Source organism: Pseudophryne corroboree, chromosome 12 (assembly GCF_028390025.1).
Source record: "Pseudophryne corroboree isolate aPseCor3 chromosome 12, aPseCor3.hap2, whole genome shotgun sequence".
NCBI lineage: Eukaryota > Metazoa > Chordata > Amphibia > Anura > Myobatrachidae > Pseudophryne > Pseudophryne corroboree.
Window position 1 is genome coordinate 86206390 of NC_086455.1, and position 15901 is coordinate 86222290.

The 15901-nt window shown below is 47.2% G+C and overlaps 1 protein-coding gene across 16 annotated transcripts in view; it reads left to right on the plus strand.

The window, feature by feature from the left end:
- The window catches only part of LOC134980775 (protein SIX6OS1-like), a 987982-nt gene that overhangs the window by 583742 nt on the left and 388339 nt on the right, over window positions 1-15901 (plus strand). The gene's annotated exons all lie outside the window — the stretch shown is intronic.

Genomic DNA, 15901 nt, shown 5'->3' on the forward strand with positions numbered 1-15901 from the left:
ACTGGCTGGAACCAGTTAAATAATAAATGAACTTGGGAGCGATGAAATATGAACTGAAATGTAGAACTTGAGAGCGGAGAAATAATAATACCGGTGGAGAGTGGTAAAGTGTAGAAAGGACACCGGCCCTTTAAGAGAAGCTGTACTCTGCTGGAAGCAGGTGATGTTGTAGCTGGAAACAGATGAATCCACAATGGATTGGAGAGTCAGGCTACACCGCAGGTGGAATGCTGGTGCGGGTCTCTATGGTGGAAGTCTTGAGACAGGAGCTGGAACCTGGAAGACAATCACAGGAGAGAGACAAACAGGAACTAGGTTTGACAACCAAAGCACTGACGCCTTCCTTGCTCAGGCACAGTGTATTTATACCTGCAGCAAGGAAGGGATTGGCTAGGCAATTATGCAGATTAACAATACTGATAACAGATTGGAGGAAATGATCAGCTGACAGAATCCAAGATGGCTGCGCCCATGCAGACACTTGGAGGGAAGTTTGGTTTGTAATCCATGTGGTAATGAAAACAGTAATGGCGGCGCCGGCCACTGGAGACAGGAGACGCCAGGCTGACAAGTGCACATCCAACCACGCGGACACAGCGGAGGCCGCGGCTGACGTAATCGCCACTCTGACACTCTGCATGCAGAAGCTCAGGGACGGCGGCGGAGGCCGCGGGAGACGCCATGCCAGATGTAATAAGGCGTTACTGTGACAGCGTCTCAGAGAGACAGGAGAGGATGCAGGAATGTGAACATTAGGATAACAGATGGGATCCGGTCCTGGAGCGCTGAGCCAGCCTTAGGAGACATCTGATGGGTAAGAAATGGCGTCCAGATACCCGGATCGTGACAGCACCCCCCCCTTTAGGAGTGGCCCCAGGACACTTCTTTGGCTTTTGACTAAACTTGGAATGGAATCTCCGGACCAAGGCAGGAGCATGGACATCAGAAGCATTGGTCCATGAACGTTCCTCAGGGCCGTAACCCTTCCAGTCAATAAGATACTGTAGTTGACCGTAACGGTGACGTGAGTCCAGGATCTTGGCCACTTCATACTCAACGCCTCGTTGAGTTTGGACTTTCGGAGTTGGAGGAAGTGAGGAATGAAACCGATTTAAGATCAGCGGTTTCAACAGGGAAACATGAAATGTCCTGGGTATTTTTAAGAAGGGAGGCAACTGAAGTCTGTAAGCAACAGGATTGATGACTTGTTCAATCTTGAAAGGACCGATATAGCGAGGTGCAAACTTCATACTGGGAACTCTTAACCTCAAATTCTTCGTGGATAACCATACCCGATCACCCACCTTGAGAGCAGGAACTGCTCGACGCTTCTTATCCGCAAACTTCTTGTACCTGAACGATGCCTTGAGCAGAGCTGATCGTACGCTCTTCCAGATATTGGCAAACTGATGCAAGGTGATATCCACTGCGGGAACAGAAGTTGCTGGAAGCTGTTGGAACTCAGGGACTTTAGGGTGGAATCCAAAGTTAGTGAAGAATGGTGTTGAAGCAGATGAAGAATGATACTGGTTGTTATGACAGAACTCGGCCCAGGGAAGTAATTGAACCCAGTCATCTTGAGAGGAGGACACATAGATGCGGAGGAAGGCCTCCAAGTCCTGATTCACCCTCTCGGTTTGACCATTGGTCTGAGGATGGTAAGCCGTGGAAAACTTTAGCTTGACTTGAAGGACTTGACATAAACTTCGCCAGAATTTGGCTGTGAATTGAACTCCTCGATCTGAGATAATTTCTTCAGGAAGACCGTGGAGTCGGAAGATCTCTTGTATGAATACTTGAGCCAACTTGGAAGCTGACGGAAGACCGGTGAGAGGAATGAAGTGTGCCATCTTGGTGAACCGGTCAACTACCACCCAGATGGTATTGAACTTGTTGCACATGGGTAAATCTGTAATAAAAATCCATCGACAAATGGGTCCAAGGTTGACGGGGAACAGATAGTGGAACCAGTTGCCCCGCAGGCGACTGGCGGGATACCTTATGTTGAGCACACTTTGGGCAAGATGCAATAAACTCCAAGACGTCCTTTTTCATAGTTGGCCACCAATAGGACCTAGAGATAAACTCCAGGGTTTTTTGGATACCTGTATGTCCGGCAAAACGGGAAGCATGGGCCCAATGCATGAGCTTCTTCCTTAGCATCGGTTTCACAAAACTTTTCCCTGATGGGGGCGTAGAGTCCATCCCTACCGTGGAGAATGCCAACGGATTTATAATAGGATGCTTGTCTGAAGACTCTGACTCATTTTCTTGCTCCCATGAGCGGGAAAGGGCATCGGCCTTGCGATTCTGAGAGCCCGGACAGAACTGGAGTTTAAAGTCGAACCTGGAAAAGAAAAGTGCCCATCTGGCCTGACGAGGGTTGAGACATTGTGCGCCTTTCAGATATAAAAGGTTCTTGTGGTCTGTAAGTATGGTGATTGAATGAGAAGCTCCCTCCAACATATACCTCCACTCTTCTAGAGCGAGCTTGATGGCTAGCAACTCCTGGTCGCCAATGGCATAGTTGCGCTCAACTGGGGAGAACTTCCGGGAGAAGAAACTGCAAGGGTGTAAATGGCCATCTTTAGCCCTCTGAGATAGCACCGCTCCTACTCCAACGGAGGAGGCATCCACCTCTAAGATGAAAGGAGAGTCGATGTCAGGCTGTTTCAGAACAGGCGCAGAGATGAACCTTTGTTTTAAAAGATGAAATGCTTGCATGGCTTCTTCAGACCACTTGGACGGGTTAGCACCCTTCTTAGTGAAAGCAGTAATAGGCGCCACAATGGTGGAAAAGTCTCGTATAAACTTTCGGTAATAGTTGGCGAACCCCAAGAACCTCTGGACCCCTTTGAGGGTTAAGGGTATCGGCCAATTTTGGATTGCTTGTAGTTTCTCAGGATCCATCTCTAGTCCGGAACCGGACACAATGTACCCTAGAAACGGAATGGACTTGACTTCAAAGACGCATTTCTCTAATTTGCAATAGAGATGATTGACACGGAGACGGGACAGAACCTCTTTAACCCAAAAACGATGTTCCTCTAAATCGTTGGCAAAAATGAGGATATCGTCTAGATAGACCACGACATGACGGTATAGAATGTCTCTGAAGATCTCATTGACAAAATGCTGGAAGACAGCTGGAGCATTACTCAATCCGAAGGGCATGACGAGGTACTCATAATGTCCGTCACGGGTGTTAAAGGCGGTCTTCCACTCGTCACCCTCACGGATCCGGATGAGATTGTATGCACCTCTCAAGTCCAGCTTTGTAAAGATGGTAGCTCCGCTAACTCTGTCAAAGAGCTCAGTAATCAGGGGTAAAGGATAACGGTTCTTGATGGTAATGTCGTACAAACCTCTGTAGTCGATGCACGGCCGCAGACCACCATCTTTCTTTTTTACAAAAAAGAAGCCTGCGCCGGCTGGGGAAGAAGAAGGTCGAATGAACCCCTTTGCTAGGTTCTCTTTAATGTATTCCTCCATAGAATGCGTCTCAGGCAGAGACAACGGATAAGTTCGGCCTCGAGGTGGAACCTTCCCTGGAACGAGATCAATCGGGCAGTCCCATTCTCTATGAGGAGGAAGGATATCAGCAGAAGCTTTACTGAACACATCCGTGAAATCTTGATATGGAGGAGGTGGAACATCAGATGACCTGGGGGAGGAAGAACAGACAGGCAATACTTTAAACAAACATGTCTCAGCACAGGAGGAACCCCATGCCAGGATTTGCGTAGTCGTCCAATCAATTGTAGGATTGTGAAGACGGAGCCATGGAAGGCCCAGGACCACAGGATGTGTGGCTCTTGGAATCACTAAAAAAGAAATAAGTTCGGAATGAAGAACTCCCACTCTCAGACGAACTGGTAGAGTCCTTAAAGAAATAACTGCATCAAAAATTTTGCTGCCATCCACGGCAGTTAAAGAAATGGACGAAGGAAGTCTCTCGGTGGGTAGGGACCACCGTTTAACATAGGCTTCGGTAATAAAGTTCCCAGCTGCTCCGGAATCAAGGAGGGCAATGACGTTCCGATAACGTTGAGCAACTTGAAGCGAGACTGGGAGATTACAATCTTGAGGAGATGGAGAGGAGATCATTACTCCTAGCCGGCCCTCTCCTTGGCGAGCTAGGATTTGGAGTTTCCCGGACGTTTGGGACAGGCATTAATGGTGTGAGACGGAGCTGCACAATAGAGACAGAGAGACTCGGAGAGACGTCTTCGGCGCTCAGCAGGAGTTAAACGGGAACGGCCAAGTTGCATGGGCTCATCTTTAGATGGTGACAGTTGACGAGGAGGAGGAGCAGAAGATTTTGGAGCAGATGATCTTCCACGCTCAGTTGCTCTCTCTCTGAAACGTAAATCAACTTTCGTGCAGAGTGAGATTAGCTCATCTAACTTAGAAGGTAAGTCTCTGGTAGCTAACTCATCTTTAATACGCTCAGATAAGCCATGCCAGAATGCAGCATACAGGGCCTCGTCGTTCCATGCCAGTTCGGATGCCAGGATCTGGAACTGTATCAGATATTGTCCTACAGTACGTGACCCCTGGCGTAAACGGAGAATCTCGGATGAAGCTGAGGTTACCCGGCCTGGCTCGTCGAAGATGCGCCTGAATGTTGACACGAAGGCAGTGTAGGAAGATAGCAGGGTGTCGGACCTCTCCCATAACGGTGATGCCCAATCAAGGGCTGAGCCACTGAGAAGAGAAATAATGTAGGCAATTTTTGTACGGTCACTGGGAAAATTGCCAGGTTGTAGCTCAAACTGAATCTCACACTGGTTGAGAAATCCCCTGCAGAATCTTGGAGATCCGTCAAATTTTGCTGGCGTTGGAAGATGAAGACGTGGAGCAGAAATGGGTAAGGTGGGTGGGGTTATAGCTGGAGTCACTGTGGTTGACGCACCAGACGCGCCTGATCCACGGAGAGTTGTCTGAATCCCATCCAGCCGAGTAGAGAAATCCTGGAGACAGCGGATGATGTGGCCCTGTGCAGCCTCCTGATGTTCTAGTCGGGCTGCCAGTTCTTGCATCGGCCTGGCCGCTTGATCCTGGTCTCCGGCTGGATTCATTAGGTCAGTGCTTACTGTCACAACTGAGGGCCTGAGCTGACGGGAGGCAGCCTCAGTTGTAGGGGCTGAGATGTACCGGAACCTGGGAGGTTGTATCAGACCCCTGGACATGTAAGTAACATGAATAATAACTGCCCGAAGGCGTGACCACGACAACTTGGATAAAAGTCAATGATGTTTATTATGACAACTCCGCAACACAGCAGCAGTAAAAGAAAACGTAAAAGTCAGCAAAGAATAAATACAGTTCCTGGGTACTACAGGATGGCAGGAGCCACAGGGCACTGGTAGTGTGAGATAGTTCTTATAATCTTCTAGATGGAAAGTCCTTACCAGGCCCGACTAGCAATGGAGATAACCCAGGATTGTACCAGCTGGTGTTCCAGGAAAAGCTGGGTTGCTGAAGATAAAACGGCTGCTGTGGATACTGGCTGGAACCAGACTGTTGTTAGCACGGAGTGGATACTGGCTGGAACCAGTTAAATAATACATGAACTTGGGAGCGATGAAATATGAACTGAAATGTAGAACTTGAGAGCGGAGAAATAATAATACCGGTGGAGAGTGGTAAAGTGTAGAAAGGACACCGGCCCTTTAAGAGAAGCTGTACTCTGCTGGAAGCAGGTGATGTTGTAGCTGGAAACAGATGAATCCACAATGGATTGGAGAGTCAGGCTACACCGCAGGTGGAATGCTGGTGCGGGTCTCTATGGTGGAAGTCTTGAGACAGGAGCTGGAACCTGGAAGACAATCACAGGAGAGAGACAAACAGGAACTAGGTTTGACAACCAAAGCACTGACGCCTTCCTTTCTCAGGCACAGTGTATTTATACCTGCAGCAAGGAAGGGATTGGCTAGGCAATTATGCAGATTAACAATACTGATAACAGATTGGAGGAAATGATCAGCTGACAGAATCCAAGATGGCTGCGCCCATGCAGACACTTGGAGGGAAGTTTGGTTTGTAATCCATGTGGTAATGAAAACAGTAATGGCGGCGCCGGCCACTGGAGACAGGAGACGCCAGGCTGACAAGTGCACATCCAACCACGCGGACACAGCGGAGGCCGCGGCTGACGTAATCGCCACTCTGACACTCTGCATGCAGAAGCTCAGGGACGGCGGCGGAGGCCGCGGGAGACGCCATGCCAGATGTAATAAGGCGTTACTGTGACAGCGTCTCAGAGAGACAGGAGAGGATGCAGGAATGTGAACATTAGGATAACAGATGGGATCCGGTCCTGGAGCGCTGAGCCAGCCTTAGGAGACATCTGATGGGTAAGAAATGGCGTCCAGATACCCGGATCGTGACACTTACTATGTTTTTTGAGCAACTTTTTTTAACAGCGTCTTAAATGCATACTGGAAAGAGTCGCTCCAACAACTCCGCACCGGGTCACAATAACGCTTACCTTCGCGGTACAGTGCTATCTCGATGGGCGTCTGTGTCGGATGTTCTAGCAGGTCCAGCAGACGTAACCAGGCTGTTGCCGGAGCATGGGGGGAAGGTAAGTCTATGGATTTCCTCTTACTAGGGGGGTCCGGACACAGCTACACTGTATTGGTGGAGATTACAAACAGTGTGTTGATGAGCCAAACATCTCGAGTGCAACAGCGCTACGCTCTAGGGATCATAGGCGCCGGGACTAGGTAGAGGCCGCGATCCTTAGAGTTTAAGTCAACAGGGGGATTCAGACGCTCTCCTGGCCGCCCCTCCTCCGAGTTCATGACCAGTTTCCGCGTGTCTCCCGTCCATGGAATGACCTCACTTCCATCTCAGACGTTACCACGAGGGTAATCGGTCGCAGCTTAGACGCTGCGGTTGTGTACACTAGAGATCCCGCCTAGACCGAGTCATAGGCCTTAGCGTCTGCATACACGTGGAAGTCAGGAGCGACTGTGTCCGTTATCAGTTATCAGGAGTGGTAGTGTACATCAGTAGCGTCTGAATCCACTCAGCGTCTTACGAGCGCATTTGCTTGGATATGGAAGTGTGGTGAGTCTCCCTGTATCCCGCTCTACGGAGGAAGGGTATACAGTACTAAAAATTCTCTCTACTTGTTAGTATGAATTGTTAATTTTTAGTACATATTGCATATGAGATCTGTATATTACTGTGTTTTCTGCATGTTATGTTGAAAAAGAACCAGTTGAAACAGAAGTACAATTTTCCTACTTACTTGTAAGTTGTTATGGGGGATGTATTCTCATATGACAATGTCTAATGCCTTAACATGTAACTGACTGCTAGTATGTGTGCTGACTTTTCTATATTGTCAGTCCTGTTCTGACCCTCAATTCAGGTGCATGGCTGTGGTCAGATTGATCTCACTTCTGTAAACTCATATATAGGTGATTTTCAGTCACAAATTGTGTAGTCATTAACAGATTATTACCATGTCTGTGAGCGGCAAAAGTGACGAGGAGAATTTATCAAGCACTCCTACATCCCTAACATGCTTATCTTGTAAGACAGGGTTAATTGGTATGGACCAATTGGTCACTTATGAGGAGTTGTGTGCAAACTGTTTTGCTTTTCAGCAAAGTAAAAAGCAGGAGTTGGATCAACCACCAACAGAACCACCATGGAATATGTTTGCAAAGACTTTATCTTCAATAGCGGACAGGTTAACTCCGGTAGCACCACCTCAAGGGTTAGGTTACACTATTAACCCATACATGCAGCTCCCTTCCTACGGCTTGGTTCCAGTAGCCTCTACAAGCAACCAAGGGACAGGTAAGACTAAGACAGATGCGTCTATGTGGCAGACTACACAAGATGATACAAATGATGATGATACAGTATATTCAAATACTCCGTATGATGATCAGTCGCAGAGTTTTAGTTCAGAGGATGTAGCTGAACTTATTGATGCTGTGAAGGCTGTTCTCTCTTTGGAAGAGCCAGCCAAGACAGTGTTAAAATATAAAGCACCTGTGTTTAAACGAACAAAATCAGTTAAAACTGAATTCCCAGCGTCAGATGAGCTGACGGAAATGATGGATGAGTCTTGGGCGACGCCCAGTAAGAAATATAAGATTCCGAAAAGATGGAATTCTTATTATCCATTTCCAGCTGCGGATTGTTTGAAAAGAGAAGTTCCTCCAAAAGTAGATGCACATGTACTGCGACCTGTGCATAAATCTGCTTTACCACTGTCATCTACCTCATTAAATTATGTCACATACATAAGGGTATATAGCTTCTTGAAAAATGTATTTTCTCTAGTAGGAGCAGTGGTAAGACCTGCTATGGCTTCGGCCTGGGTAGCAAAGGCAATGGGCGAATGGATAGAGGAACTAGAGAATGACATCTCTTTTCCTAATAGGGAGCAAGAGTATAATTTAAGCCGTTTAAGACAATCTGCCCAATACTTGGAAGAAGCAGCAATTGTTATGGGTACAGTGGCTTCTAAAGCTTCAGCTTTGACAGTAGCCGCTCGCAGAGCAGTTTGGCTACGTACCTGTAAGGCAGATGCGGAATCCAAGAAAGAATTGGAAGCATTGCCTTTCATTGGTAATATATTGTTTGGGAAACCATTATCTGATATCCTAGAATCAGAGGCTGAATCAAAGAAGGTCAGATTTCCAGCTACTTATAACCCTAAGTCTAAGGGTTCAAAGTTTCGCTCATTTCATTGGCAAAGCGAAAGCTAAAGAGGAGTCTAAGCAACCCCAGTTCAAAACCAGGGGTAGGAAGCAGTGGGCTAGCAAAAAGCCAGCTTCCAAGCCTGAACAGAAACCATCAGCCTGAAGATATGGGCCTCCGCCTGGAGGATTCCAGGGTTGGGGGCCGATTCCTTCATTTTGCACACATATGGCAGCAGTCAACAACAGATGCTTGGGTGCAGAAGGTGGTATCTCAGGGGTATGGGTTCCCATTCAGGAGGCAGCCTCCTCAAAGATTTTTTTGCACCAGCCCGTCTCGTATAGAGTCGAAGGCCAATGCCCTGCAAGAAGCAGTCCAAAAATTACTGCAGTCAGGTGTGATTGTCCCAGTACCACCATCACAGAGGGGACAGGGGTTTTACTCCAATCTATTTCTGATCCAGAAGCCAAATGGGTAATTTCGACCAATTCTCAATCTGAAAATGTTGAACAAATACATTTGGATCCCAAGGTTCCATAATGTTGGCTATGGAACCGGGAGATTACATGGTATCTCTGGATGTACCTATAGCACTGTCTCATCAGTGTTACCTCAGGTTTGCCATCCTCCAGGAACATTTTCAGTTTCAGGCTTTGCCCTTCAAGCTAGCAACAGCACCCAGGGTGTTTACCAAAATTATGGTGGTTATGGCAGCTTGTCTGCGCAGACAGGGGATAAGAATATTCCCATACCTCGACGACCTGTTAATCCTAGCACATTCGCAGGATTTACTTTTGAGCCATCTTCAACAGACAATAGTTTGTTTACAGAGACACGGGTGGCTCATAAATTGGGAAAAGTCATCTCTGAGTCCGTCACAGCGGATGGTTCATTTGGGGGCCATATTGGATTCATACCTACAGAAAGTTCTCTTACCAGAGAAAAAGATAGTCAAGGTGCAGGTCATGACTCAGGAAGCGTTGCACGCCCAGACGATGTCAGTCCATGCAGCAATGCGACTGTTGGGTCTGATGGTATCAACCTTCGACATGGTGGACTATGCGCAATTCCACTCCAGACCATTGCAGCACCTTATTCTGACCAAATGGAACGGAAATCATCAGACGATAAAAGAGCAGATGATAAAGTTTCCAGTAAACGTAAAAAGGTCTCTAGCGTAGTGGCTACAGACAGACCATTTATACAAGGGGAGACCCTTTTGGATAAAAGAATGGCAAGTCCTGACAACAGATGCCAGTCTGCAAGGCTGGGGTGCGGTACTCAGAAGCCTTTGGTTCCAGGGAAAATGGACCGCAAGGGAAAGTCACCTGCCAATAAATCTGTTGGAAATAAGGGCCATTTACATGGCTCTAGTTCAGGCAAAGGACAGTCTGCAAGGAAGACCGGTCCAGATTCGCTCAGACAATGTGACAGCAGTAGCGTACCTCAATCATCAAGGAGGAACTCACAGCAAGAGAATGATGGAGGAAGTAACTCCCATTCTAAGATGGGCATAACTCCATCTTCCAGCATTGTCGGCAGTGTTTGTCCCAGGTGTTCTGAACTGGGAAGCGGATTTTCTCAGTCGACACACCATTCAGGAAACCGAATGGGCATTACACCCAGAAGTGTTTCAGACACTAGTGAACAGATGGGGTCTACCAGAGATAGATCTCATGGCGTCTCGTCTAAACAACAAAGTTCCGAGGTACGGATCGAGAACAAAGGATCCCGGAGCGGTCCTTGTAGACGCGCTGTCAGTAGAATGGAAATTTCATCTGGCATATCTGTTCCCTTCAATATCTCTGTTACCCAGAGTAGTGAGAAAAATAAAGCAAGCAAAGGGAGCCATAATTCTAATAGCTCCAGCTTGGCCAAGAAGGCATTGGTACACAGATCTACTGAGAATGTCTGTGGTGCACCGATACTGCTCCCTCAACGTCCAAATCTGCTAATGCAGGGTCGTTGTTGCCACAGTCATCTGGATCGTCTGTCTTTGACGGCTTGGTTATTGAAACCTCTATCTTAGAAGCTAGAGGATTTTCAAAACAAGTAATCCAAACTATGCTTAGAGCAAGAAAGCCTTCTTCAGCTCGTGTGTATCATAGAATATGGCAAGCCTATATTCATTGGTGTACTGGAAAAAGTTTGAATCCAAGATCTTTTAAAGTATCCAGGATTTTGGATTTCCTTCAAGCAGGATTGGATAAAGGTTTGAAATTTGCTTACTTGAGAGTTCAAGTATCAGCATTAACTGTATGGTTTCAGCGAAAGATTGCTGATTTACAGGATGTATGTACTTTCTTTCAGGGAGTGGTACATATTCAACCTCCATTTGTTCCTCTTGCAGCTCCCTGGGATTTGAATTTAGTTCTTAAATTCCTCCAGGGTCCTCCGTTTGAACCGCTTAAGAGAGCAGATCTGGTTATCTTCCGAAGGTGGTTTCAAAGTTTCACCTGAATGAAGAGATTGTAGTCCCAGCTTTTCAGGTATCGGGACTATCTGCTGGAGAAGCGTCGCTGGACGTAGTCCGAGCTTGAAGAATCTCCATAGATCGTACTAGTGCCATCAGGAAAACAGATTCTCTCTTCATCCTCTACGGATTTCATAGAAGGGGATGGCCTGCTAGTAAACAGACGCTGGCGAGATGGCTCCGAATGGTAATATCAGAAGCTTATTCTCATGCAGATCTCCCTACTCCGGCTAATGTCTCTGCTCATTCTACACGTAAGGTAGGTCCTTCATGGGCAGCACAACAGGGTGCTTCAGCAGAACAGATTTGTAAGGCAGCCACATGGTCTTCCATAAACACGTTCATTAGACATAATGCCTTGGATACTTTTGCCTCTCATGACGCAGACTTCGGGCGAAAGGTCCTTCTGTGTAATCAGGAGCGTCCCCACCACTAAAATTGGCTTTGGGAATCCCAATGTTATCCTGTGGATAATCCTGTGGACCCAGCCAGAGAAATAGACGTTATGGTAAGAGCTTACAGTTGATAACGTGATTTCTCTTATGTCCACAGGTATCCACAGGGATCCCACCCTGACGCACCTTATTTGAGGATCTTGACAATCACTAAACCTCTTCCCTCTTGTATGGAAGGGTGAGCATCTGTGTTCTTATCGCCTAAATAGGTTTCTACCTGATGCTCCTGCCTAAATTCATGTGGAAAGAACTGATTTGACTGAGTCAGTGGGCGGGACTATATGGGGAAGCCCCGATGCATCCTGGGAGGCCAGTAAGCTCGTAACCGTGTTGGTGCCATTTCCGCTGTCGCTCAACCATATCCCAATGTTATCCTGTGGATACCTGTGGACATAAGAGAAATCACGTTATCAACGGTAAGTTCTTACCATAACGTCTATATAGTGTGGATACCATTAAACGAGGACATGCACTTTGTGAGGTAAAGTCCTTTTTAATTTGATATACTATATCATGACTAAGTTTAATGACGTCAATATGTCAAGCGCACCTACTGTATCCAAAAATTTGTCTTTAAAATTTAAATTTGGGCTCCTAATTTGATTTTATGTTTTTAGTAATTTAAGAAAATGAGGAGCCCATCTTTTTTTTCCAGCTGTTTATGAAGTCATATCTCATGTGTTATGTCATGTTGCATGTCAGAAGGAGTTTGATCTTGGGTCATTATGATGTGCATTGTGACTTTAGGAATTACTGTAGATCATTTTCTGCAGCAGGGTACACTGGTTTTCCATAGGGAATATCATCGGGGTGTTGTGTTGGATCTTGATCCGAGGCACCTACAGGCTAAAGCTTTGACTGTTCCCAGGATGCACTGCACTGCACCGCCTCCTCTATATCCCCACCTCCAGGCACTGGAACTCAGTTTGTAAATTGGTGCCTGCACTGCAGGCAGCTAACAGGGAGGGCTGTGCTAAACAGCCCTGAAAAGAGCTTTACTGACAAGAAATAAGACTTCAAGGGCCGCAGCATAGGCACTTGGTGCTATATGACATATCGTGCTGCGGTTCCCTCACCTCCCCCGGCGGCACTGTATACTCCCGCGCCCTGTTTGCCGGGTACTTACAGTGGAGGCGCTCCAGTCTCATGAGACACACATACTGCTGCTGCTCTCCTGTCCTGGATCGCATGGCCACATGATAGTGGGGAGGTAAGAGGGTCCCCCAGGCGAGACCCGCCAAAATCGCGATCCGGACCCTACTATATCCACCAGAACAAAGAGCACAGGTCGGATTTACTAAAATCCGTTTAGTACAGGCTCCATAGTACTGGGTGGTGAAGTCCAGCAGAGGGGATAAGGCTCTGACCTGTAGCCCCTCCCCCAGGCGCCATCTACAGCAGATGTTCCTGCCCTGGAGCTGCATCTCTCTCCCTCACTCCCTGTCAGTGTTTGGGCGCCATTACACAGAGCTGCGCTGATTCTGGGACTGCTGGGCACTGTGTCCTCTGTAAAGCCGCCTGCCTCATCAGCGCTGAGCATTTACAGGACACTTAAGTATTCTACATGTTGTTTAGACAGTGTTAGTTAAGAACAAGTGCATAACTACAGGGATATTTAGTACAAGTATCCTGTGATATACATCCAGTATTTACTGTGCATTGTTATATCTGTATACATACATAGCTTTACTTAGTATTCCTAGTCCAGTGCAGTGTTATTGTTTTGTAATAATTCCTGCATTGTACATGTGACTGTGTGTGCCAACAGCTGCTGTGTGGTTCTTATTCCGTGTATCTCTCACACATTGCTATCCCTATATTCTGTACCCTGGTGGGGGCTAAGTGCAACAGGGTCCTATATATATAGTGTTTCACAGGATATACTGTTTGGTAATTTTTCTCTGTGTACTTCAGTCACCTTATACCACTTAAATCCTCTGTTTGTGATCTGCATTTCAGTTACACTCCACAGGGTTTTTTTGTCGAGTACTGTGTCTGGCTATATTGTACTGTTACGCCCTAGAGCTCCATTCTCCAATAATGTCTGCGTCACAGGGCAGGAGATCTGTGGCTGATCATGCATCATGCAGTGCTGACGCCGCAGATTTATCTGAGGAAAATATTCCAGCTGAGGGTCCAGGTATTTGGGGTTCTGTACCCCTCGGTCAGCCTGCAGCATCGGTGGCACACCAAGGGGGGCGAGGGTCAGGCTTGGGCTGCTTTTTCTAATATACTGACTATGCTACTAAGAGACTTGCACCCCTTGTGGGACCGCCTGTGCCTGTACAATCACATATTGTCCCTGTTGTAAATCCACCAAGGGTGGATTCTCTTTTGACTCGGTTACAACAGTTAAATCAGTTTTTGGTTAAACAAAAGCCTGACCCTCGCCCCCTCTAGGACCAAAGGGTCATCTCTTCAGGCCATTTCTTACTCACAATCCACGCATGTTTCGGATTCTTCATCCGATGAAGATGGCGTATATACTGACCCATCAGACACTGATGCAGTTGCTTCTGATGGGGAATCTACAACACAGGTGGATGTTCCTGAACTCTTGGAGGCTATCAAACTGATTCTTCAGATCGATGATGACACTGAACCTCCAGATACGTCTAAGAAACCTGATAAGTTCAAATGTCAGAAGGTTACTAAATTAGTTTTGCCACATTCTGACCATTTAGTTGACATACGTCAGGAATCCTGGGAGTCTCCAGCAAAGAAATTCTCCCTGTCTAAAAAGATGCTAGCTCGTTATCCCCTCGCTGCAGAGTTTAGTAAAAATTGGGAAACACCACCGCCGGTAAACTCACATGTCGCACGTCTGTTGGTGTCATCTACTCTGCCTGTCACTACCGTCACCCCTCTGAAGGAACCGACGGATAAGCATATGGAGGGTTGCTTGAAGTCTATTTACACTCTTGTGGGTGCTGTGCATAGACCTACTATAGCGGCTTCTTGGTCTGCAAAAGCTATTGAAGCCTGGGTTCAAGAAGTTGAAGTGGAGCTACCTCCTAATTTTTCTCATAATGCCAGACCGTGTCTTTCATATATTACCACAGCCTCTACATTCAGGAGGCGGCCTCTGATGCTGGTGTCCTGGCAGCCAAAGCGTTTCACTACGTTCATTCTGGCTCGCCGGATTTTGTGGATATTGTCCTGGTCTGTGGATCTGGACTCTAAAAAGACCTTGGACCCTTTTAAGGGAATCATACTTTTTTGGGGAAGATATGAACAAGATTGTTGCTGACTTAGCGTCTGCTAAAACTGCATGTCTGCCCAGTACTAATCCTTCGGCTCCGAAGGCTAAGAGTACCACCTTTTGTTCCTTTCGACCGCCAAGTAAAGCAAAGGGTCAAGTATACCCAAAACAGGCTCGCACTTCCAAAACCTCTAAGCCCAAACCTAAACATTCCTGGGCTGCCCGTCAGCCTGCTTCCAAACCAGACAAGCCTGCTGCATGACGAGGCGGGCCTCCCCCTCTGGGACCCCAGAGTGGGAGGCTGACTTCTGCGGTTCGCCCAGGTATGGTTACAGACCACTTTGGATGCCTTGGTGAGGGAAGTCGTCGCTCACGGATACGCCATCTCTTTCAAGAAACGTCCCCCTCGCCAGTTTTGTTCGACATATATCCCTTCGGATCCATTCACAGCAAGAACTCTACATTTGGTGGTACAACCCCTCCTGGACACAGGAGTGATTCTGCCGGAGCCTCTGGCTCAGAGAGGCAGGGGGTACTATTCAACGCTGTTCCTGGTTCCGAAACCGAATGGATCTTCCTGGCCCATTCTCAACCTCAAGTCTTTGAATAAATTTGTGAAGGTATCCAAATTTTGTATGGAAACTCTTTGCTCTATTGTTTTGGCCTTGGAACCCAAGGACTATATGGCATCCCTGGACATACAGGATGCTTACCTACATATACCTATTGCCATGTCACATCAGCAATATCTGTGGTTTGCTATTGGTAACCTACATTATCAATTCCAGGCCTTGCCCTTTGGACTTACCACAGCTCCGCAAATCTTCACCGAGGTCATGGCGGTCATGATGGCCCTTCTCTGCCGGCAGGGTATCAGGATCCTGCCATATCTGGACGACTTGTTGATGCTGGCGAACTCTCCAGAGGTTCTCCTCCGTCATTTGGAACTGACTGTCCAATCCCTGCAAGCCCATGGGTGGCTCATCAACTGGAAGAAATCCTCACTGGTCCCTGCTCAGAGCATGGTGTACCTGGGGGTATTACTGGACACACACAACCAACGGTTATTCTAGCCTTTGGAGAAGGTCCTGAAACTTCAGG